General features: G+C 42.0%; 1 long non-coding RNA gene across 1 annotated transcript; it reads left to right on the top strand.

Annotated features, from left to right (window-relative positions):
- Nucleotides 1-3,565: 3,565 nt before the first annotated feature.
- Nucleotides 3,566-14,873, top strand: LOC146870186 (uncharacterized). The gene is made up of 2 exons (XR_014969847.1): nt 3,566-3,713; nt 13,841-14,873. It is a non-coding gene; the product is annotated as an uncharacterized LOC146870186 (long non-coding RNA).
- Nucleotides 14,874-24,252: the final 9,379 nt, after the last annotated feature.

Below are 24,252 nucleotides of genomic sequence, written 5' to 3'. Positions count from 1 at the left end.
CTTTTGACTTCCATTCACATAGCTCAGATTACACACATATCCTAATTAATGCTAAACCCACCCACATCACAATGTCAGCTCAATCTATTCTAAACCCTACTGCTCAGTGTTTAAAAACAAAGGTTGGGACCCCACACCTGACTCATTGTCATGTATATATGAATCGAGGTATGCAACATTATGTATTGTGTGCCTATTGTGTATATGAGTGTATACTTCATGTCAGATTGTTAACATGCCTTTACGTTTCATGCATCTATGTACACCTCTGATGCACCTAGCCATTCAAAACCAGAAACAGTGGAACCCCCAGACACAGGAGAAGGGGTACTGCTGTTGCTGTCCTATTTATATCACAAGTGATTATCAATTCTACTTTGTCATATGTGAGCATAACTGCAAATCCTTACACTAAGTAATGAAGATTCTTAAAAATACTGATGTCAATATATTTTGTTTCTGATGTTTGCCACCAGGCTGACATAAGCCACACTTCTCATAGACTGCAGTCATAGTTCAATGAATGATTGCCGCCTGTGTTAGCCTTCACATGCATGATATGCTCCTTAGCATGAAATGTGGGATGCACATTAATAAAGTGCTAGTGGTTACAAATGTGACATATATGGTACTAATGTTACATGTGTAGTCCAGCTGACAAACTACTTCTGGTGATGTAGGGCTGATGAGTCACATGTTGATAAAAGTAACTAGGCTTTCATAGACTGTTGCATGGAGGCCTGCCCCCTCAGACCAATGTTAAGGCATTGTACCAACTAGCACAGGCATTGAAGGTGCAAGACAATGAGATGGTGCTATAAAGTCACTGGTCTCTGACAACTAATCCCACCTCATGATAGAGCAGTGTTGACAAGCTGGTCCTCCCAATCCCAGTCCATGTGCACGATGACATATGGAGAGAGGTGACGTCACTCCAACCGCCACTCCAACATTTCTTAATTTTTCTTTCTTTTGCCTGAATACATTCTCTTTCTCACGCACACATGCACACACACTCACATTCACACACTTTCGCTCTTTCTGACCATCACTCCATCAACTTCAGATGAGGGATGCCACAATGCAGGTTCCTGCTCCTGAAATATTGGTCACACTGAACAAAACTCTCACATTTGATCATGCTAATTGTTTAACTTGCATTTATGCTGAATTGGCTTGCTTCACGGTGGGCATCTGCTGAGTGATGTCAGGGTGTGCTTTTTCTCATGTGCACTCATTTTCACATCAATAGGGGTTTTCTATTGTTTCCATTAGTATTATATCAGATGTCAATATGTGTTGAAATGGTTCTTTTGCAACATTGCCATATTTGCAGGAAGTCTGTAACGTGTCACACATGTTTGTGCTGCTGCCTTGCACCTGCACCACCTGGAACCTGTAAGGTCTTCGACTTGTTCGAGTTACTCATTTTTGACTATTCTCTGGAAAGATTTGCCTACCTCTCGCCACTCCTTTACACCTTCCTTTGCACTCACATTTCTCAACGCTTTCCTTATTTTTGGTGGCACCGACTGAAAAAAAAAACATTTTACTTGAACTGTAACTCTTTCACTGTGGAATATCCATATCATAGGCGAGGTATTGATTCTGAGAAAGGTACACTTCTGCATATGTGAATTAGCTTCGCTTGGTGAAATGCGGAAAAATACGAGTACATATAGTATAAACATACATACTGTAAAAGGTTCCAGCAAGCCACAGCAGGCTTTTTTCGAATGTGCTCCTTTGAGAGGATCAATTTATCTATTAATACAAAATTGTCTTTTATTTAATCTTATTGTCATTCATGGATTGCTTTTACTCTGAAACTCTATGTTGACTATTAATTTAGCTGCTTTGTCGTAATTTCATGTCTAGTAGAGAGATATCAAAACAACCTAGTAATTGCATGAGATCTCTAGACCACAAACTTAACACTCCGACAAGAACGAATCCACAAGGAAATGAAACACTTCTACTAATCTACCTTTTTACATCCAACCTTGGGTTCCGGAGTTGTGTGCTACTCACTATAAAGCGCTTTAATGCCTCGTCTGGATTAGATAGCGCTACACAAATACAATTTTCAATTTACTGCAGTACCTTAAAACAGAAGCTCTACCCTGATCTGCGTTTATTCCAGAAAAGACCACCATGACACATTCCCTGGAAGCATTTAAATAGTTATCAATAACCATCCAAGTGTGTGCATTGAGGATTAAGCTACTCAAAGAAATGCAATTGCAATTGTTTTGTATATGATTAAATTTCTTCGGCTAGTTTAATCCTCAAGGCCCACACTTGGATGGTTATTGATATGGTTAATTTTCTGTATTGTTTACACCATAAATTGAGAGCCAATGTTCGTTTTAGTGCCAAAGGAGATATGTTGTCAGTTTCATTTTAAAGTGTGGTGTCTGCCGAGGGTGCATGTTAGCCCCTACTTTTTATTATATATATAAATGTTCTTTGTCCATACCTGACCTCTAGTCTCATTGACACCCTCAGAATAACTGGTGTTCAGGTACCTGCATTGCTATACGCAAATTATGTGGTCCTACTCGCCCATTCCCCCAACTGTTTATGCATGCTAGTGGACCGTGTTCTCATTTTTAGGTCTCGCCTAGCGGTGCAGCGCATGCGCTGCACGCTTTGCGAGGCATGCAGTATTCACTATAGGTGAGGGAAGCCCCGCCCACTCCCCCGCCCACTTTTTCATTGGCTCGTGGCTTTGTTGTTTCTAAATGCTCCCTGCTGATTGGTTTAGAGGCTGCTAGTCCCACCTTATGACGGCCATGTCTCCTTCCACGGCTATTGGCCCCTTTACTGCATATTTCCTGAGCACTACTTTGTGTCCTGCCACCCCCTCCCGCTGTTCGTGCCTTCTCTCCCACCCCCTCCCACTCCCGTTGTTCGTGCCTTAATCATGCCCGCCCACCCGCACTCCCGCACTCCCGTTTGCAATTCAAGAGGTCTCACGTAAATGCGAGTACTCTTGCATTGCAAATGCTTGTTTAATTTCAGTTCTCGCCCTTGGGGACTTAACTTCCATATTGTTGCCACTCCAACTGGTTGTTTATGGGATCGTTGTGTTGTTCGCTCCGTTCATAGTACATTTAGTCATATTAAATTACTGTCCTGCTACACCCTAATAATATATGTGTGGCCGCAGTTCAGAGCACAAGGCAAAATTAGAGCTGATTGAACAGTTAAGTAGACGTCCCAAGGGTACAATAACTAGTACGTTCTGGAAGCACATTATATATTTTGTAATTGGCATTTCAGAAGAGAATAGTAATTTTAAAATATGCTATGCATTGAAGGATTATCGCTTTCTTTGTGTTAGGAAAATTACTGAAATTGAGAATTGTTTTCAAAGTGAGTGCAGACAATGAGGGGGCCCTCACTTTGACAGCGCAAATTCTCTTTCCCTTACATACGGTTAGACATTGTCTTAACCTCTGCAGATCTCAAAGATGGCCACGATATTTACACACAGCTGAGAGCGACGTTCCTTGAAGACCTTCTTCTGTTTCTATGTTGCTCAGTACGTTTCGGAATCGTCACTTCGTCCTCTTCTTATTTCCACAGTCGTGTCACTTTCCTGTGCTCCTCCTACTTCCTATTATCTTCCAAAGCGTGCAGCTGCCTGGTACTTGTTTGCCCAGTTTCTAGGAGCTGCTTTCCGCTCCGGCAGTGGAGCCGCCAGCATGGTGAGTGCGCTTGTTAGTTTTCTAAAGAATATTGGTGTTGCCTTGATATGTGTTAGGTCTTCTGGGACATCCCCATGCTGAAGTGAGATTCATTTAGATTCACAAGCTTCCGCCAGGTTTTTCAGAAGGGCCGGAAGTGTAATATTCTTGGGGGCAGCACTGTCTCTCCTGTTCTTCATTAACTCAATCATTTGGACTAGTGAGAAGAAAGAAATGAACAGAATGAAAGTAGACCACACATGCTTTGTCCACGCACCTACCCCCAGCCTTTCGTACCTGCGCATGCAAACCAGCAACACTGGGCCAAGAGAACACATACAGCTTGTGTGTGGCAGTCCCCAGTGCTTGCCCTGACATGCATTTAAAAAAGAAAAAACCTATATTCCCGTCATGCTCTGGGAGTTTAATATCATAATGTGGCCTTTCCTTGAGCATTTGACGGTATTCGCGGGTTTAAAGGTAGTGGACACTTATTGTCTTGAAACATAATTATTGCATTTTCACTATTATCAGAAATGTGCATCTACAAATATGTGCAACCTATAAGCAGTGCTTTAAATGGGCCGGTACTGAGCACCAACACATTTTTATTTTGAGAAGGAGAGTACCGGCATTTCTCAAGAAAAACGTACTACTTTTAATTGGAGAGTACCGGCACTTCTTAGAAACAAGCAGGCCCTCTGGTACAGCGTACCTGCACTTCTATTTATCCATTAAGGCTTTTCACACATAATATGGTACTGTGAGGGAATCCAATGTGTTTAGTGTGTTCCGCCGGTTTGTTTTTGTTTTGTATTTTGTCCTTTGCTATGGCTGCAGCCTGGCTGTTATGTGATTAGGCAATTGTGTTCTATACAAAAGATAAGCGTGTCTATATGATAAATTATCGTATTTGTCCTTCCCATAAGACCGCTGTCTGTATGCAGATGTCTTGAAGCTCTGGAACTAGTACAGATATGGGAAACAGAAGCAGAAGATTAATTTGTTCCACTTGCTTTTGAATTAAGTTTGGTTTTAGCCTGCATATTTTCCTGGCAGTTAGTGTGCAGGAATATATTTTCACTGCTCCTTAATGAGCAATGTGACAGTTAATTTGAAACCTTGACTGTAAAACGGGAACATAACAAAATGTGCATTGTACTGCTAATCTGAACCGAAACAAGCAGCAGTTAGATTCCAGTCTTCTTGTATGCTTATAATAGTTATGAGTTATGAGGTATTCTGCCTACAGTCACGTTAAGTGTATTTCAATAATATGTAATTCACACTTCGTAATTTCTCAGCTTTCCAGTAGCCCTTTTAAATGGACTCTTAACAGTGCACAGGACCAATAGTGTTTCAGGGGCATCCTAAGGATGTTGAGGGCCCTGTTCAGAACAGCTGTGAATGTATGATCAAATTGCAGGCCTTTTATGCCCTTGTGGCAGGGTCAGTGACAGGGCAGAGCCACAGTCTAAGTGTGTTTACATCTAATACTTGGTGATAGTGACGTGGTTTCAATATCGTAATAAAGCAGAACCTCATGAATATTATTGCAAATAATCTCTGTGACGCCCCCTCTTTCCTCAAATGCAAGGTCCTGTTCCGACCTAAAATTAACTTCTTTTTTATGGATGTTGCATGGTGTTAAAAAACAAGCATTACATTTTTCGGCAAAATTTCTGTTACAGAGTCCTACAGATCATCCACATTAAAAACAAATGAAAGGAAAACAGATTTTTAAACAAACTGTTTAAGAATCATTCAAGGTCATCAGGGTAGGACTGTCTGCAGAACCGAGCAGGCTCTATCAGTGGCCCCCTGGAGCACTGCATCCCTAGGCCAGTGCCCACTTTGCCAATGCCTTTAAACATCTCTGTTTTGTTGTCACATTTGTTGCTGAACTGAATCTGTAACACGCTTTTCCTTTAAGAGTGGAGGTTAGTGAGGCCTTCTTATGTCTCTTCCTTCTGGGAAACCTATGCTGAACGGTGGCAGAGAAGAGCTTTGCCCAGCTTAGACAAGGTCCCACCATCTTGTATTTTAGAAGCAACGAACCTCAGTACTCCTTTGATGCAACAAAACACATTCTCAATACAGGAATTGCATCACGCTGTTACAAGTAGGTGTGGGAGGTTTATTTAGGAATGGTTTAGGGAACGCTACAGTTTGTAAACTAATGAACGAAGACTGCGTGACAGAGTTTTGTAAAGTCTTGTTGTCAGTTCTGTGTTATACTTCAGCCTCCAATACTCTCAGTACTGGTGGCGCCAGTTCCCTGCATTGGCTTCCACAGGAATATTTAAAGGAATAATCTAAGTCAGGACTGTCTGTTGGAAAGTGCTGCTCAACCTTGCAGGAAATTATCTTGAGGATCATGTGTGCCACCAAGACGCCATTAGCCTCCAGATGCTCACAAACACTGTCCGGGGACATCAAAGTAGAAGGTAGTATTTTCCCCTTGTGGTCTTCCTGCACATCTTCCTCTGATCATCTTTTCTGGTAGTGCTTGTCTCTTGTACCTTCCCAAGATCGCGTCCGAAACTGGATAAATGGTCAGTCTCCCTCTCGCCCCATCCAATGAGCATGTCTGAGGTTCTTCAAGCAGTGGCTAAACATGTAAGAGTGCATGTGCAGAGAGTGGCTGAGGATGTGCATATATTTGCTACTTCAGCACTGGTCTCCTGGCGACTGTAAGAGCTGACATAAACATTGAAGAGCCTACATTATCATCCTACTGAACAGAAAGATCTGTCATGCTTTTTACCGGCACTCTGGTCGCCCTCAACAGTTGCTTACACACACTCAGTCTAACCTAGTCTTTATTACCTAGTCTTTATTGACACATGTGGGCTTTACTCATGCATCTAGTGTGTACTCACAATTACATATAATCTTTACTCGCATAAGCTCCACATATTAATTCAGGCTCCACTCATCCATAGTCCTGTCTTCTGTCACACACTGACCTCCACATCTTTGCTGCCTGCATGCTCCTCTCCGCAAAACGTAGCCACCTTGTGCACAGCATCAGCAACCCCGCTTTATGCATATTATCTCCCCATCAGTACAATCCATGCTACATCAATCAATGTTATTATTTCTTCTTGATTGGTTGGTTGTTTTCCCAGCTGCTTTTATTTTTCAGACACCAATCTTCGCACTTTATTTTTATACAACACAGAACTGAAGGCTTGAGGCAAAGAGAAACCACACCTGCCAACATTAATATTCCGGGAACGGTACAAAATATTTCCAAATTTGCAATGAACCTAGGAGTATAACCCCTCTTTACTCCAAAATGGAATAAATACTAAAATACTAAAGAACAGATAGTGGTTCAGCACTCAGTAATCGTATTGTAAGAGATAATAAGAGTATAGCAACAATGTTTTAGCCACCCACATCAAAGATCACAGGGACATATTATCAAGAAACGGCATTAAAATTATCGCTGCTTTAGCGGCAGAAAACTGCTGCTAAAGCGGCGATAATGGGCTTGATAATATGCCCTTGAGAATTCCCATAGAAGCCCATGTTCTGGTGTCAACATGGGCTTCTATGGGCGATAAGTGGTGATAATTTTAACGCCGTGCTTGATAATATGCCCCACAGTCTCTATGTAAACAAATAACAACTTCCAGTGTCGAAATTTTCTTTTTTCATTTGTTCTTTAATAAATAATCTTCACAATTAGACTTACATCAATGAAATGAATGATAAAATCCAGTAGCCATTGTGTTTCATCCACATACAACTTCTTCAGGGCTCTAAAGTGTATATGGGATTCACCAAATTCCATAGTATCTCTTGGCGCTGTTTACATCCCAAAAGTTGTCAAACTATGTAGTATATACCTTGGTAAATGTTGGTCTCTCAGGTGGTGTCCGTCATGGCGTCTGCTTCAAAGCACTTTATTTTAATGTTTGCTTATTTCCATCAACGTGTTTTTTCATATTGTTATTGCACATAGGTTCATCATAGTTACAGCTTTTCTCAAAATGTTCTATTGACATTATTACATAGATTCTTCTCTTTGCACTTGATATTTTGCTAAATAGTGTATTTCCTAAAGAAGCAGGAACCTAAACAGTAATTGCATGTCTTTGAAGGGAGAGTCTTGCATGCAGAAAATTAAAAGAATAATTTGAAGGAAAAGCAACTGGGGTGGTAGCAGCACCCTAAGCAATTCTGCTCAAGATATTTGGAACCATGTTTTTGCAAAATAGTGAACCTAAATCTTACTACAACTTATAGAACACACCCCATTGAGTATCCAGTCACCCTTAATATGCTTTCTGTGTGTAGGGGTCTCTGTTCATCATACTTACTTTGATGGGCGTTTGAAAAACTGACATTATGATTCAGTGTTTCCCTTGCTGATAGTGGAAATTAACATTGGTTAAAAAAGATTTCAGTATATAGTTGAAACGGGGAAGGATGTGGGGAATGTGCAGTGTCCTGACATGCGCTACTAGTTGTTTATTGGCTTGAGTCATGAAGCCTTGATGTTGCAACTTTGCAGGGTAAGATTTTTGTTTAACATATGTCTCTAAAGTCAGACTACTGAAAAAAACGAGCCGTGCAGTTTACTGTTGTCTTAAATGCAGTGTGTGTTATTGTTTGTTACCAATTCCCTTCAAGAAGTATTTCTTCCATATGCATAATTAACACCGCCTGAGTTTTCAAAAGGGCTTTGAGTTTGCACCATCGTTGACCCATTTCCATTTCTTCACCTCTTTTCTTTTGATCTGAATTTTAACAGCACAGCTGCCAAATAGACCTATTGCTAACCGTATACAAGGAAGTGGGTTTGGGGCCTCCCCTTTCATCCATTGGCTTGTTTGGACCAGCTACTTTCGCTCATTGAATTGAGACTTTGTCAATCATGTGTTTGTCATCCCAGTGGAGTATTCATATCACCTCTAAGGCCATTGTCTGTTTGGATGTAACCTTCCACCTCCGCTTGATTTCTTACATGGAACTGTGAGAGGCTACTTTCCAGCTACAGCCCTCTCTATCCTTCCCTGCTGGCTGTCTCCGGTGTGTGTGGCACTTTACTATTAGTGTTGGAACATAAAAACACAGATCTCAGAGGTTAATTTGTAAAATATTAAGTGCAGGTGGTCAACATTTTTCTTAAGAGGCCACCACCCACTGCCACTCACTCCACCCACTGCCACTCGCTCCACCCACTGCCACTCGCTCCACCCACTGCCACTCGCTCCACCTACTGCCACCATTGGCTCCAGTGACATGCACCCTATATTGCGGCGTAGATAATTATTGATGGAGCAACATTATAGGCTAATGAATCAGAGACAAGAGGTTTTTGTGAAGCCCACATCCTGAACTTGTGTATTTAAAGGTGCTCTTGTGTGATAAATGGACCTGTTGACTTTGCTAGAGGCTTTAATGGTGAGAGGCCCCCAGTGGTGGCCTTCTAAAACTGTCCTGTCTCCTGAACCCATTCCCAAGGTCAAATGTCCCCTAGACTCCACATGCTCACCTCCCTACTCTGGATCCAGCACAGATGGCATTCCACACGTGGTCGCTATATTGTGCCAGAAGGGCTCGCCTGCCCAGTCATGTACTAGACACATCACTTAAAAGTGGGTTTGATTGTGGTCTGCAGTGTTAAAACGGCGTAAGCCGCACGCCCTTAGTAAGACTGGAAACCACTTCACAAGGACGCGTATCGTTTCATTAGTGTTACTACTTGAGCTTAAGGGATAAAGTGTTTATTTTAAACCTTGTGTCAGGGTGTGTGTATTCTTAATATGGTGTTAATCTTAATTCGCTTCCATGTTGTGATTGGAAGTTCATGGAGTGAAACCATTTGTGGTCTTTTCGTTGCTGTTAAGGTGATTGTTTATTGTTATCGTTAAGTTGCTTTAACCCCTTCGACGCGCATGACGGAGCGGTTCCGTCATGCACGTCGGTTGCGCTGTGCGCATGACGGAACCGCTCCGTCATGGCCCCGCCCGCGGACAGAACCTTCAGCGCGGTGCGGAAATCCACGCCGCGCTGAAGGGGCTAACAAGCTGTTTCCAAGAATAACTGCATTCAATCAATTTAAATTAAATTCGGTGAAAAGCTACAGTTCATTTAATGATATTACAGTATTGAGACAGTGAAATGTGACTCGATTAGCAGAAATCAAATTGCCAAACTGTGTTAAATATCCTCTTGGGTATCTATTATACAGATTATTTGTTTTTATTTAACACTTAATCAACAGATATAAGCATAGAACAGGGATATTGTGTACTTTATAGATACAAACCGTCAGTTTGAAAAGAAAAGAAACAAGCATTGGTAATGCCAATCGGTCTCGCTATTAGGATGTTATATGTATTTAGCTATGCTAGCATTAGCGGAGGGGGAGCACGACACTCTGCATTTTAGCTGATGTCTGCGGAGGGCTTCTGCTGCCTCAAAAAGTGCCTTCCTTATTGATACACACTTACCCAGACTTCTAGAGCGAAAGTGATTGTTTAGCATCAGAGAATTTAGTTACCTTGGAATCATTCTTAACTCATTAGGCACGAGACACTCACAGGTGACTTCCTGCCGCTTGAAATTTAGCAGATTGTGTGAGCAGTTTTTAATCTTTCTAGCACCACACTTTAAGGTAGTCTTTCACCTCTGTTAAAAGTATATAATGCTCAATGTATCCGTGGGGCAATTTATAGGACAGAGGTTTGGGGTATTTAAAATGTTTGATCACTCCAGTCCGAGGAGAATCGTATTTGCCGAAGGTTGTTACAACTTCCGCCTACGGCCTTGAGTTACAATGTCCGTGCGGAGCTAAGCCAGCAATTTATTGAGGATAGGGTGTACTTGACCCCCTTATTGCTTTGGATTAGCTTTTGGGTTTATCCACATGCTAAGCTTTGCAGAGACATCATCCTGGACTGTATTAGATTGGACCATGGATAGGCAATACTGTGGATGAATATATATCAAGGTCACTAACAGCATTGGGGTTGTCTACTCTCTTCTCTTTTCCCACAAACATAAAAAAGAAGACAAATTGCGGGTTAAGCAACTATTTTTGCTGTCCTGTGATGATGGTAGACTTGTAGCTGAGACCAAGTAAAGCACATTGATGTTTTAATCAAGATAAGTTGCCACTCCTGAGTCAGCTCTCTATCCCTCACTTGAATTAACGCACTGCGGGAGATCATTGCTAGTTCATTTTAGATCCTGTACTGATTGTCGGCTTTTGTGTTTTGCAACATCGTATGCCATAACAGGGAGTACTGCTCTACCCAGTCTTTGTTACATTATATGTTTTTTTGTACTTATTTTAACCATGCATGTAAGCACTTTCTCAAACTATTGCTAACATCCCTTGGTCAGTGTAGGTGCAGAGAGGCCTTATGTCAGCTACAATTGCTGAACACTCGGAGCATTTGCTTTAGTGTATGTTCTTTCGTCAAATATGCTATTAGACCAAGGAGCACAATGGAGGGCTAATATCATCCCTAGGTTGGAGAAATCGCCTACTTTTACCACTGCCATTTTTAGGTCGAGCCTAGCGTTGCGGCGCATGCTGTGCTTGCCTTGCGAGGCATGCAGTATTCCGTATTGCATGGAAGCTTTGTGGAAGCTCCATTCACTCTCCGCCCATCTTTTTCATTGGCTTAGGTCCTAAATGTGCCCTTCCAATTGGATTTAAGCTAGTTGCAATGGGTTTGAGAAATTAGGAGACAAGTGCACAAGAAAACATGAGAAGAAAAAGAAACCACCAGACCTAGCTGGGAAACTGCATAAGAAAAAGAAACCCCCAGATTTAGTTGAGGAAAATAATAAGCAGAATGAGGGAGAAGCTTTTGCTTGCTCATGGAGAAAAAGGAGGGATGTTGAGAAATGGAGAAGCAGGTGGAGAAAGAAGAAGAAACGAATAGTTGATAGGGGATCATTAGCATGTCCTGATGCTCACAAATGTGAAACTGACTATATTACCAGAGGGAATTGGTTTGCAGATGAATTGGCAAATTATTGCACAAAACTGAATTGCTCTTTGAATCAGGCACGGGCAAAGGAAGACACTTTTTCCCAATATCTCATGCTTACCAACACAGTAGAAACATGGAAAGAAGTGAGGCAGTTGCAGGATCAGGCAAACGATGAGGAAAAGAAAACATGGATGAAAGAAGGTTGCACACAAAAAGAAGAGGATGATGTTTGGTTTTACCAAGATGAAAGAGCTGTTATTCCCAACAGTATGTTTGCCCATTTTGCACGCATGTATCATGGACAGGCACACACAGATAGGGAAACTCATTTTGGCAACGAAGTTATCAGTCTGATCTGTGAAATACTGAGGACTAAACAGAAACTGCATTGTGCCTATTGTCCAGAAGTTTCTGGAGTTGGTGAGCAAGTGACTAGCACAATGAAAGTCAAATTAGCAAAAAAGTGCGATTCCACTGACTTGAAATGGCTGGAAGCTTTGCCCCTAGTTCCAATAACCATGAGAAGTACACCTGACAGAAGGACAGGTTTAAATCACTACAAGATACTAGTGGGACGAGCAATGAGAGAAGCATATGTACCTGATCAACAAGATAGGCCACTGAGAAATAGACTGCAGATTTCGGATACAAGTTCAGAATCAGGTGCTGAGCCACCAGAAGCTGTTAACAGAAGAGAAGCAGACTGTGAAACTGGTGATACTAGATTAACAGACTCTGCGAGTGTACAGCAAGGTGTAAGACTCAATGATTTTTCACCTGACAACGATTTAGACGGTACTGCCGAACTAGGACAGAAACAAAGTCCAGAGCAGAGGCAAGTACATGAAAAAGAGAGAAAAGAAGACTCAGAAATCATACAGTTCAAGATAAGGGGAAGTGAAATACAAGCAGCCACAGAGACTGAAAGCAAGGGAGAAGAAGGTTCAGAAATCCTGACAGTTGTCTTGTCTGACATTAGAGAAGAAACGGATGATCAGGAAATTCTGAACAAAGACTGTGAACCTATGGAGAAGAATGATTCACATATGTGGTCCAACGGAGTAAAGAGACTCAAGTATAAGATAGTGAGAAAAGGAACAACAGCTCTTGAAGATCAGATCTCTGAAATGACAAATAAGTTAGAACAGGCGACATTGAACAGGCCACCTGAGTGGACATACATAGTCTTACAAAACATAGAAGAAGCAGATTTAAGAAAGGAAAGGGACATTGACAACGACAGTGAGCAGGACAAAGAAAACGACTTGAGGTCACCCTAACAGTGCTACAGAAAACACTTTTGGGTTTTAGCACACAAAACGAAGACGATTTTTCATGAACCATTTCCAAGTGGTTAAAATAAAAGAAGGGGCAAAGGACAGAAAGTCATTCAAGTGTGAAAACACACTTTGTACATACAGTACATATTTAGTAGATTTCATTTATAGGTTAACTTAGATACCATAGCGGATATGGACAGTCCTAAAAATAGATATAACATTTTTGCTTTGGGTGTAGGTTGTGTTTATGTTGTACCATTTTACTAATGGTGCTGTTAACATTGTACCAATAGTTGCACAAGTAGATAGAACTGCACTTCACAAGGATAAGTACGTTTTAGATTTAGAACTAATAATAACATTTTGTCGAGAACAGGAGAAATGAGAAAGAAATATGCTGAACTAACAAAATTATTGAGAAGAAGTGTCTGATCGAATAAAATTTAGTGGGTTGAATGCGTGGTTTGGGATTTGGTGATGATGAAATCATCAAAGGGGGGATTGATGGAGCAGAGAACAGAAGATTTTGTGTGTACCCCGTTCAGACCAATCACCCCCCCATAACAAAGTAATATATTAATTTTGTTTGCTGTGTATTAACCAAACACACACATTACATGTGGGAAATGCTCTGCATTAACAGGTTTGATTAACATATTAATTAATGGTGTAAAATGCATGTTTAATCTATTTTGCGCATTTAAGTAGTGTAATAGTGCATGTTTATGTTGTAGTGTACATTGTGCATTACATGATGCTTTTGCTTCATTTTAATGGCTAGCAGTGTGATGCTTTTCCGCTAGGTAACAGTTTTTAGGGGATAAATATTAGCCCTGGTGGGTGGGGGGACAGAAAACACTTATTTTCTGTGTATTCACATTTTCTTTGTGTGTGTTTATCGTAGTTTGGCTGGTGGCCAGTTTCAAGATGGCTTTGTTTTTCCCGGTTCTGCGCAGTAGAGAATGCTTGCATCATCTGGCCGGAGGAACCTCATGCATGCACTGTGCTCCACTGAACTTTGCAACTCCAGCTGATTATGTTCGAGGCCGGTAGTAGCCGAGAGCCAGAATGATAGCATGAGAACAGCTGAATGCCTGCCAAAGAGAAACAGTCGAATGCCTGCCAAAGAATGACCACGTGGAAACAGCTGAATCCCTGACACTGAACAGTTGAATCCCTGCCAATGAACCTTTGAATGCCTGCTACTGAACTGTGGACAGTCAAATTTGTATCTATCAGCTTGTCAAACATAAAGTTATTCACGGACATCCTGGGAGCGGAGAACTACATTGTTATTAATGGACATCCTGGGAGCTGAGAAATACATTGTTATGAACGGACATCCTGAGAGCTGAGAACTGCATTGTCATGACCAATCAGAGCAAGGGAAACAACAAGAGTTGAAACATTTGAGGGTAGAGAGCCAGCAAACACAGTATAAATATCAGACCAAAATTGGGGTTTAGTGTCAGAGAAGGTGGAGGAGAAAAAGCTGCTTTGGAGAGATGCTGGGAGCTTGGAATTATGCCAGACTGTGCACTGATGACCCCTGTAGGTTCGAGATCGTTGCGGGACACTAGCCTGGGTGAGAGAAGTCATCGATGAGTTCAAGGGTTTATTAAGTACGTTGGGGTTTTAGTGCTGGGTAGGAAGGTTTTAGTGTAGGAAATCTTTAGAATTAAATGCATGTTTTTAACTATGGTTCAATGATCCTTCATTTTGGAACCCTCTGTCAGTTACATGAGCAAGGATTGATTTTTAACCATTTTGAGAATAATGAAATGAACGCAAACCTACATTTTCTCTTTATGACTTTTATTAAACAGTTACTTGATTTATGTCCTGAATAAATGGCAATGCTCAAGTGAAAATTAATAGTGAGAGAATAAATGATAATTTCCTTTATGCAAATTAATTACATAAAATCTTTTAAATGATTTCAGGTGTTCGTGATTCTTTTTAGAGTCAATTAATTATACAATTCAATATATTGTTGTAGTGAGGTTAAGCTGGTCTTGACAATCACCATCAACCAATCCAACTAATTGGTCTATCGACCACGTGGGTGGAGTGCCTTGATGTTAAAGCTAGGATTCTACAGATGCAGATGTACATAATGTATTTAATGTAAATATTTTCCTATAGGTAATAAGGTACCCCCCACATGTCCAGCGCTTGAATTTCTCATCCCTCCTGTGTGTGCAGACTTGTGAATGGTGACGTGTGTGAGTTGGTGTTATGGACCCCACCAATGAATGCGTGTATGAATGAGTGTGCGTGACGGCGGGTCTGCGGCGCAGGGAGGATATTGGTGTTGGAGTTGGTCTCGCGCTGCAACACGAACACCACAGTAACATAAGATGTCGCAAGAATACCACCAAACTGACCGAACATTTTTTGCAACTGAACCACACCCCCAATGATATCAGGTGGACAATCATCGAACAACCTCAACTATACACCAGGGCGCAAAATGTGCTCTTCGAGAAGGAGCAACGTTGGTTATATCGTTTATCCACGCACCAAATCGGGCTGAATGACAATATACCATGGGGCTCAGTGATGCAACGTTAATCTTACCTGAACTCCACCTCACCACTGACTAACACACTGACAAGGGATGGTTTGCTTTAATCCCCTTCCTTTCTTCATTGTAATCATTGCCCACTCTAGATAGTAGCCACTATAGTCCCACCACTATTCTTTGGGAACCCTGTGGACATTTTCATACACATGCTGTTTAATAGGTCACTGAGTAGACCTCTATTTGAACATCTCACATTGGTTATTTGTAGTTTTAACCAAGATCACCACCACCAACCTTTTTATACATATTTGGGTGCGTGAAAACAGCTAGCGCACACATTCGCAGGGTCTTCATTACTGAAGAGATAGACTATGGGCTTTACCAATACCCGAGTTTTGCTTGTTTTCCAAACACTAGCCTCAATAAAGTTTTTAATACAATAATGGGCTCTGTCCCTTTAAGATTTGCCTAAATACTTACACGTCGCATACCTCCCACGTGACCTTAGAGCAGTATTTCATTCAGCGTACAGCGTCTTCACGGCAACATTCGGGCCGTGGACGACCGTATTGTAGGTCTGGTGAGGGATACCCCCTGTATACAAGTAAGTGTGTTCTTGCGTGTGAGTGCTTCTGATGAGCCGTCACTTCCCAGGTGAGGGCACACCAAATTTACTCACTGTCTTCTCCTTTTACTTTAAGAAGTTACATGGCGAAAAACTCCTCCGCCGCGGAATCCATGACATGAAGCCATTTCTATCTTCACATAAGCCGCCCAATTTTACCGACAATCTTCCATGCTACGGTGCACACACCTTGGTAGAAATGTGTGTAGCGCGAAGGCCTGATCATGCCTTTTTTAACTTTCAAGGGGATAGCACGAATTGAGCATGTACTCCGAGTGTGGTGCACTGATTGTTTTCACTCGTGTACCACTTGAGTACGCTCGTAAAAAGACAAATTGTACAGTATGGCATGTTACAAGTAACCTCTGGCATGACCAGGTAACAGAGGTTTTCACTGGTGTTACAGCAAATATGAGCACTAGTGGGGGCATGAACATGATCCACAAATACGGGGTCACTGACGTAAACGCACCTCGACAAACCATAAGAGAAATAAGTGTACACCTATGGATGCGTTTATGTTGTATTTCTTGTCTATTTCTCTTTCAGATTGGGGCCCTTGGAAATCCCGGGAGCGCCCGTTTTGGTAAAACCGTGAGTTTTACCACACACACATACTCCTCAGGTTAGGGTACGCCTTAGCGTGCGTATACCGCCGGGGAGTTTTTTGGTCCTAATGAAAGCTTAGCTAAAATAGCAGAAACATGTCGACCACTCTTTCACAGTAAAATCTAGGATACAGTTGGCTCACTGTAAAGGACAGCACGTGTCCGCTTCACCTGTTTTTAACGATTGGAAGCTGCCCTGTTATTAAAATTATTTCTGGGTGCAGCTTGCCATCTTTTAAAATTGCACCTCCTTTTTTTGCACTATTACACTGTCAAAAAAACCCAGCTCCGCTGTAATTCAGACGTTGTAGCACACCAGGGAGACACTCGGTCTCCCTGGTGGGAACCCGATGATGAAGCATGTCACCAACTAAGTTGGTGAGTGAGGATTCTTTTAAAAAATAGAGGGTTTTTTCCATCACACCTGCCCCTTTTTTTTGTTGTTACTTTATTTCTACACCAATAGTCACTCTTTTGTTGATGAATAATAAAAGTGAATTTGAAACCCTCATCACAAATTAATTAGCCCTGGCTTCCAGGAATTGATAAATACAGCTCTCCTTGAGATAAGCGGTGTTCACCAGGACAGATGGAGTAAGTTCTTATACATCAGCACAGAGGGACGTATATTCAGGATCAGAAATTTGTAATTTGCCTTTTAGCTCAAGGCTAAATATGAGTCTAAGATGATGTTGTAAGACTTGATATGTTGTTCCATCCTATGAGAATAGAGACTTGTGGACTTGCACTGCTTGATTTGAGGAGAAGAGCAGCCGATGAGCAGACCAGATGAGCAAGAAGTAAGGTCTGAAAGACTGAAGTCTGCATGGAAATCATCGCAGAAGGATCCTGGTACCAAGCTCGAGGTGAATTTACCATAAATAACCTGAAGATATCCTTTTTGCAAGTGGATTAACTGTCTGCAGGAGACATTCCATGGCTAGGAATATGGTGAGCCTCTATTGCCCTGGTGTGGTCCATACTATTCCTAAGTGCCAATCTCTACACCCCATTTCATGCCAGAGAGAGACAAAAGGAATGCTCTTGTATAGTCTAGTAATAATAGTCGTTTTTCTGTTATCTGCCATTAGTTATCTGGGTTCCAGAACTATTTGAAAGATCCCTCCAACCCACACAGATCCAGGTATATTTTGGTTCAAGTACATAACGGGGGCCTACACCTAAATTCCATTTTCACAGTTATTAGGTGTAAATTGTTTGCTTGTTCAGTAGGTGTCAAAGGTCTCATGATTTCAACTGCAAACAACCTATCAAGGCATATTGTTGGTAATTACCATATTATGTGTGGTATTCCCTCAGATTGTTTTGCCTTCACTACCCTATTTTGTTGCTGAACAACTTTGAGTTGGCTATAGGACTTTACACATTACTTTACACACTTTTCTGCCAACCAGTGGTAAAATTCTTTCACTCTCCCTTCCAAACATAGTAAAATCGGTATGCACCTCATTGGCACACTTAATTTATTTACAAAATCCCTTGTATGTGGCACAACATATACCCAGTATAAATACTACTAGTGTACTGCTACACTCATTGTGCCAAAAGTAAAATATGTCTCAGGCCTGCCATTGCAACCTGTACTGCTGTTGTAAACTGCATTTCGATCTGGCGAAATATATATTTTGCCAGACCTCAGCCTTCCTTTCTAATATATAAAAGTCACCACTAAGGTAGGCACTAAAGGTTCATAGGGCAGGGTGTAAGGTATTTAAAAAGAAGGACATTTGTACTTAGGTTTACATGTCCTATCAGAGGACCTCTCATCACAGCACTGTGCAGCTCCTGATTGGAAGCTGCCCCAGATCTGACGCAGAGTGACACAGAGCCTTGCATTGCAGCACCACGCATCTCTTCATCAATGTCTCGATGTACCCAACAAAGTGCGCTGCGAAGCCTCACATTGCAGCACCACACAGTCCCATGCCAAAGACAAAAGGAATAACTTCCAGCACGCTGCACCTGGTCCCATACCAGATTGGTGCTCTATTGCTATTAGCCTGATCTTTTGACCTCATCTTTTTCTGAAGCAACCAGATACCTGCATTTAGAACTTTGCCTTTTTGGTTCTATGTTGACCTTCAAATTTAAAACTCACAACTCTAGTTCTGCTGATTAGATTTTTGTTATTTTGGTGCAATTTAATTGATTAAAATACCCTATTTTTTTTTATTGCTATGGGATTATTCTCGAGTTGTGTTTTCATGCTGTGTAGATACATTACACATTGCCTCTAAGTTAAGAATGGATGTGTTTGTGACAAACTACCAGAGGGTTAAGCACAGGGTTAATTATTGACATTTGTGGTTCATCATGACAAGGATTATGATAATTACTTGACATGGGCTCTTACCTCTCTAAAATAATAACCCGATTTCCTACAGGAATGGAACCATAAAGATAAGAACAATTTATAATCTTTCATTGGTCACTGAAACATGTACAACACCACTAGCCTTCCTCATTGTACCTTGTCGTTGTTGACCGTTTGGATCAATACCTGGTTTCCCATGAAACTCTGTCACTAACTACTGAACCCAACAAGCCCCATTGACTTGACAGCGAACCTTTGACTTGGAACACATAATTTGGGAAACCAAATTCATACATTTTCAGAAAAGGTCAATTTTGGGTGGTGGGTTTCTGCATGTTTAAATCATCTCTGTCAAATACACCAATACAGGTAATAATGATTTCTTAAGGCCATATTAACAGAATATTTTTTAGGACAGTAATTTTTGATAAACATTGCAGTGACAATAATTTGTGCATTTTAACTTGGTTATTGATTCCACCATATTTTAACATGTTGATTATCGGTCTTTAAATGTGTTCAACCTGTGACAAAGCTAAAAGTCTTGCCTTATATATTGAGGTGATGAGGATGTGATAAAGGCAATAGGCCTGGTTCATTTGAAGTGCTAACCCTCTAATGCGATGCTCTACCTGCTATAGATGGATGGGTAAATTTATTGTTGGGGGTCGTGATCCTGTAGCGTTGAAATGTGATATCAAAATGCCACCTATGGTATTTCTAGCTAACTGATGTATACATCTGTACATTTATACATAGAAGTTTGCATAATAAATGTATTTTTCCTTGTTCAAAGAAAAAGCACCAACTGGACAATCATTGAGTGTTATTGTTGAATGTCAGTGGTGGTGATTACTAGTAGGGGTGGGCAGAACTCATGGAATTCCATGGAGTTACATGAAAACACTGGGAGATTCTGCAGACTTCCCTGAAAGGGTGGAATTAGGCACTTTGCTCTGGTTGAAATGGTCGCGCTCATTTTTAGCGTTGGGAGCTCATTCCGCACTGAACAATCAGCACAAAAGTCACCATGCAGCACACCAGAGGGCTGTGTTTCTTGTGTTGATTTTGCTGCCTTTCAATTAGATTTTCTACCCGAGCTGCAGCTTTCAGACCGCAAATAGTTATGACTGCCTGCGTTTAGGAAATCTCACCAGGTTCCCTTCTAGCGATATAAATCATGCTAGGGGGCAGCAAATCTCACACGTACTTGCCATTTTACCGTTGACAAGTCGCACACGAGAAAAAAGTCAGCCACGCAGTGGTTGACGAGGTTTGCTAAAAACTCTGCCAACTCATTTATCGTCCAACCCTAATTAGCGGCCCACAGCACGTCCCCTGAGTAACCCTGGACTGCTCTTCTTCGCTACACTGAGAGAGTCAAGTGCTACAATTGTGTGCTTTGTTCCTAGAATGGAGACAATTTTGAACCTATTATTTGTGCAGGTTTCACATCCTGCACAAATAAAAAAAACTATTTGTTATACTCTCTCAGACCATTTGTGTCTTTCTTCTTCTTTCCCCTCTGTCTCTCCTTCCATCATTCTCTTTCTATAGCTCTTTTCTCTCCTTCCCCTCTAACTCTGTCTCACCCTCTTTTTATCTTCTACTGTCACTCCTCTACCTTTACTATTTCTCCTAGACTCACTGTCTTGTCCGTATTTGCCCTGTCTTCATTCTGTTCTCATTCTCATTCTCATTCTCTCCCTCTCTTCTTCATCCTGTAACACATTGTATCTTTCCCCCTCAATTTAGTTATTGCTCTCTGTTTAATGTAACCTTCTGCTTTTAATCCATTGCCTCATTTTCTGGATTTAATATCAATCACATGAATTTTTGCACAATTCTCTTTTTAGCCTATGTGACTTTAAATTTCCATATACTGGTGATATCCATGTGCTTTTAAAATATAGTTGCATCTGAAGCAAGCATTAGATCATAAATAATAACACTACAATTACATTACATTTTTGATGACCAAAGGCATGTGGCTGATAGTCAGTCTACTTTACTTTCCTCCAAGAGAATTGTTTGTCTGTTTCTGTTATACAGGGGTTCCTGTCATCCTTTCCAAGACCTTCGTCTTTTGGAAAATACAGCTCTGACACACTGCTGTAAGAACAGATGAGCACTAGGCCTAGGCAGACCTTGTGGAATTTCATTCTACAGAATTTTCTGAAAAACTCTTCCAAATTATGGGGAGTTCGGTGAGCAGGTGGAGTATTTACTTACTTTGATAACTTTATTTCGGTCGGAGACCATAAAAGTGCAGATAAAATACATACATACATAGCACATCGAATAAAATAACAAATATAGGTATTTTTAAAAAAAGAATTAAACAGCATTTTATCAAAGATATTTCGGTGGTTTAAATTGGTTTAAAACTTATCCTACGGCGCCACATACCATGAAGGAAACGGGAGACAGCAAATACAATGGGCGGCGAAGTATCATATTTAAGAACTCTATATGCCTGCACACAATGTCTAAAACCCAGGTTTCTGCATATTGGGATAAGCCAGGTTTTGCGTATATTTCTATATGCTGGGCAGAAAAATAAAACATGGATAACATCTTCTCTAATGTGATTACATGCCGGGCAGGTTTCATTATCAGATTTTGCCCATTTCGAGGTAAATGACCTAATAGGTAGGGAGCCATACCTTAATTGAGCATATAATTTCCTCACAAGAGGAGGTTGAACTGTATCAAAGAATTCCTCCCATCCCATTTTGACTGAGAGGAACTCAATAGAGAGCCTACCATAGGATGTTGACCGTTGTAATGCACATAGATTTTCCTGCCTAACCAAATTTAACAGCTGTGCCCTAGATATCCTCGGGCAACTCAGCTTTGATATGGGAAAGCCATGGAATATTTTTATTTTTCATCTGGTCCCAGACCTCCCGAAATTCAGCTCTGAAGGATACCAGCTCTGGTGCTGACCAGAGCCTCCTCCAGTAAAGCAAGGGTCGCAGAGCTGCCAAAGTCTCCAAACCCAAGTCCATACATAAGGGGATGAGGGGTGTACTTTTTGGTAGGGCCACCATATTCCTCATGAAGGCCTGCTTAACCCTCAAAAGGCTAAATACGTTTTTATGGCCCCAGAGCTCGGCACCGTAAAGAGATGCAGTCCAAACCTGGAGGCCATAAATCTCAAGGGCGGGCGCAACCGGTTTAAAGATCGATCCTCTCTGAAGCTTGCCAATGCCCCCTGCTATTTGTGAAAGTCTAAGAGCGGATCTGGTAATCTGGTGGCCCCAGCCAAAGTCCTCCGTCAAAGTAATCCCGAGGTAGACGAAGGTTTTGACTCGCTCCAACGGAACACCATTCAGGAGAGGGTTCAGGCGCGTACGCCTCGGGGGATTAAAGATCATAAACTTGGTTTTATCCAAATTAATCCCCAATCCCCTCGAGGCGCAAAAGCACACGAAACCGTCCAGGACACGCTGGATGCCCGAGGATGTTCGGGATAGCAACAGAGTGCCATCCGCGAACATTAATGCGGGCACCCGACCAGTCGTCAACCAGGGAGCATCATTATCCTTTACATCGTTTAAGGTGTCGACAAGGCCATTAATGTATAGGCTAAAGAGGGTAGGGGCTAGAACACACCCCTGCCGGACACCCCTGGAGACAGGAAAGCGGTCCGAAAGATCCCCGTGTCTCCCACACCTAACCTGTGCATAATTTCCAACATGCAAGCGGGTCAGAATATTGAGCAGGTAGGGCGGAAGGCCCAGGTCAGCCAATTCCTCCCATAATTTTTCCCTAGGGACTAGGTCAAAAGCGGCCCGCAGGTCCACAAAGACAAGGTAGAGGCTGCCACCCTCGATCCTTGTAGTTTTCCAAAAAAGGACCTGGAGCCGAAAGATTTGGTCCAAGGTTGAGATACCGGATCTAAATCCAGCCTGGAGGGTAGACAGTATTTCCCATTCCTCCATCAAAGCTTGAATCTCGTCCAATATTTCTATATTTCTATAGGTGGTTGGCAATGCCTGATTTTGTGTAACCCTGGGCGTAGGACTACGCTATGCTCGCATAGTTTGTGCAACTACACGCTACGCGAATTGCACGTAGCACAGTGCAAAAACGCGCAGCGTAGCATAGCTGGCATTTTCTGCTTGCTCGCGGTCCTCAATGTCAAGATGGCGACCGCGAGCGAGCGAGCAAAATGACATCCCGGCGAGTCTCTTTCCTCGTTCGGGATCAGCAACATCAAGTTGCCGATCGCGAGCGTGGAAAATAAATCTCCCGGAGAGATTCTCAACGCGGGGAGGTCAGGTTTCTCATTGCGACCGCTCGGGATGAGAAACTACCAGTCCGCTTTAAGAAAACTGCCGCTCGAGTACAAATCTACTCGAGCGGCAGAAAACGACCGCTTGCACTGTGCAAGATGCTGTTTGAAATGATTGCACAGTGCGGACAAGCATCCGGCACTGTGCAATCAGTGCGAACAGCATTTTCCCTAACGCACTACGCAGCTCGCGTAGCTTGCATAGTGTGAAGTGCACTTCGCGTAACTACGCGTAGGCGCTACTATGCAAACTACGCCCAGGGTTAATTTTGAGGCCTACTATCTGACGGCCCAGATGCAGTGGCTCACGAAGTGGGTGGTGGCTCATCTTAGGGGGACGGATGAGCTAAGAGGAGATTCCCTGTACTTAAGATTACTATCTCAAATAATACTACGTCTTCCCTTTCGAGCCCATGCTCTTTCTTCAGAGCTAAAAACGGCACGGAAGTGCCGGAATAGGAGCATGAGAAGGGCAAAGATTAAACACCCTTATGCCCCAGAAATCCCACTAATTATATGCGAAGCATTACCCCATGGGGGCAGCTGGCGGGGATTGGAGACTGGGAAGGACCGAGGACTGTCTGCAATAGGGGATTTGTACAAGGAGAGCACCATGATTCTGTGGAAATATGGATTTTTCTGATCAGTTATGTCCCCTATCTTGGACCCCAACGGTTTCATGTATGAATCACAAGTACATGTATGTTCCCTCCAGTTCCAGTTATGAAGACGCAAACACATGTGCGTCCACCGTCAACATGTCCTCTTTCAGATCAGCCATGAATGGGCCGGATATTCCATTCCTAAGTACGAAAGGCCACCGGCTTTATATGGTTCACTTATGCCATTTTACAGTCCAGGCAAGTAGGCCCTGATTCTGTCATCAAGCTTTTCTTTCTTTCTGCCTCTGAAACTCCAGTC

This window comes from Triturus cristatus, chromosome 1_1 (genome assembly GCF_964204655.1).
Source record: "Triturus cristatus chromosome 1_1, aTriCri1.1, whole genome shotgun sequence".
NCBI classification, from domain to species: domain Eukaryota; kingdom Metazoa; phylum Chordata; class Amphibia; order Caudata; family Salamandridae; genus Triturus; species Triturus cristatus.
This window is presented reverse-complemented; position numbering and strand designations above follow the sequence as displayed.